The following is a 2383-nucleotide window of genomic DNA, read 5'->3' as shown; positions in this document are numbered from 1 at the left end:
AGCATTCAATAAACCCGGGCTTTTTCTAATTCGGTCTAATTTGGTCTGATTTGGATTATTGCATTGGCAGAGAAGTTTATCTGGTCATAAAAACCTTTCAACCTGTAATTTTTTTTTAAGCTGAATCTATTCTCGTGCCATTAGTTTTTGTTACCTCAATTTCTTCTGCGGTATCTTTTTTTTTTTTTTTCTGTACAACCTTCTCTCCTGGCTTTGGAACAATTGGTTCCTTTTCAGTAAGGATCGTCTTGGTGAGGCAGAGGGAGCACATGTATGGGTTAATCTGGCCATGAGCTCTACAAGTTTGTCATGGCTTTTTGGTGCTTTGTTCACCTAGACATGTTCAATGACTAGAGAACCTACATCTAAAGGCTTAAGTTCAGTATTTCTCTCTGCATTTTTAAGCCAGTGCAGCAAAAATTCAGCACTCTTTTTGGCCACTGATCCTGTGCTCAGCCCCACCCTGTGGCCTGGACACATACCAACTCCACAATCGCACCACCATCACACCCCCGGAACAGTACACACTGCTTCTGACTCCATGAACATTACTGCCAGAATGGCACACACTGCTTCTCTAGAGGAACGTCTTTCAGATACTTGGTGGATTTTTAGATACACATATCCCTGATGGTCTGAGCAGTGTCACAGGTGTTCTTAAAGTGAACACAAAGATTTGAACCTCCTGATTTGCATGATTTTTAGGGGTTTCTGGGTCAAGAGAATAGCAAACCATCTTCATGGGTCATGTCAAGCCACTTACAGGGAACGTAGGACTATTTTTGATCTAATAGTCCAGCCTTTTGTTGAGGATAAGAGGATATCTGTTCTCTTTTGTAACTACTTGTAGAAATTAGGATGCAACTATCAGTGCCAGGAAGGTTGGAATGTTAGTCAAAGACTGGGAGGGGATTAGGGCAATGGGGTCTTCATTAGAAGCATCTGGTTTGCCAACCCCCCCTGAAGAGACAAGAAGCAATCATATTGTCTGTCCTGGTTTACATCAGTTTTCAGCAAGTTCAGGGCTTTCCAATTTTGTAGGTCTATGGGGGGGGGGGCTGATGTCATGTGTGTCACCTTTGGAGTGATTGTGTCAAACAGCCAAGTGGAGCTCGGCCAAGATGATATAGACAAGGGACAGCAGTTAAAGTTGGGGTACATAAAGGAAACTTCTATATTTGGAGCTTCTTCCCCAGGAATAGGCAATAGGCAGGGAAGCCAAGGCTGTTGAATGAAAGAAGTACAAATCTGGAGTCCGTTTGACCTGTGAGAGGTGGATCTAAATCTTACGACTTCTCAACTCCCTGAAGCTTATATTATCATGGTTTGTAATCTGTTCTAAAATCCACATTGTAGAAAAAGCAACTAACAAGTGTCTGTAAAACAGCTAGAGTAGACTCATGCCTTTGAACCATCTCAAAAACTATAGCTTTGAGTTAAACAGTGAGCACCTTTTATTTCTGTCCAGAGGGCTGAATATATATATATATATATATATATATATATATATATATATGAATATGACAGAAGTTCTTAGCAAGATGATAGGCATCTTTAAATCTATACTTGGAAGACAATCAGAGGAAATTTAAAGTCATGAGCTTGTGACTGATAATAGTAGTCGGTGCTTTAACAGTTTATCAGAACTTAACTGATTAATGTTAAAACTTTGAACTTTTGAAATTTTAGTATAACAATAGCATAGAGTGCCTTGTATTTAAAAACCTTAAATCATTTTAAAGAGTCATAATTTATAAACATTTTTATATTTGGACATTTATAATTTAAATTATTTAAGACTTCTATAATTTGTATAAAACTTAAACTTGTCACCTATTTATTTACTATTAGACATACATAGGTGGTTGATTACTGAGAGCGGTCTTTGCAAAGCAAGTTCCTTTAAATAGTAAAAGTTATACCAGAAACTTGTTTATCTTTTAATATGAATCCTATTAGTAAGCAAACCTGTGAGTTTGCCTTTTTCATCATATGACCTAATAGCTCTAGAAAACTAACTTGTTTTTTATGTATGAAATGCATCGACAAGGCAGCTGTTGTTAAACTGATAAAGCTATAGTTAGCTGTCAACACTATCAGAAATCTGAGAAGGATAAATTATAGTAGGAAGTATAATCCAAATGGCCTATATATCAACTAAAATGACAGAGACTTACTGCTACCTCACGGTTACCCTAGATTTCCATGGTCTTGGTAGCTTTGTTGACGGGCAGAAGAAGTTCGTCTCTGACTGTCACATAGGACAGCATTACATCTTCAGCTGCTGCACAGGATAGCAGGGGCCTCTGACTGTCAGAGCCAGGAGGTCTGAGAGATTTTCCTGTGGAGGAGGATCCTGGGAAATCTGATGTACTGTGATGAG

At 38.5% G+C, this 2383-nt stretch overlaps 1 pseudogene; it reads right to left on the bottom strand.

Moving 5' to 3' along the window:
• Positions 1–126: 126 nt before the first annotated feature.
• LOC119808235 lies at positions 127–736 on the bottom strand (annotated as a pseudogene).
• Positions 737–2383: the final 1647 nt, after the last annotated feature.

This window comes from Arvicola amphibius, chromosome 2 (assembly GCF_903992535.2).
Source record: "Arvicola amphibius chromosome 2, mArvAmp1.2, whole genome shotgun sequence".
Taxonomy (NCBI): Eukaryota; Metazoa; Chordata; class Mammalia; order Rodentia; family Cricetidae; genus Arvicola; species Arvicola amphibius.
This window is presented reverse-complemented; position numbering and strand designations above follow the sequence as displayed.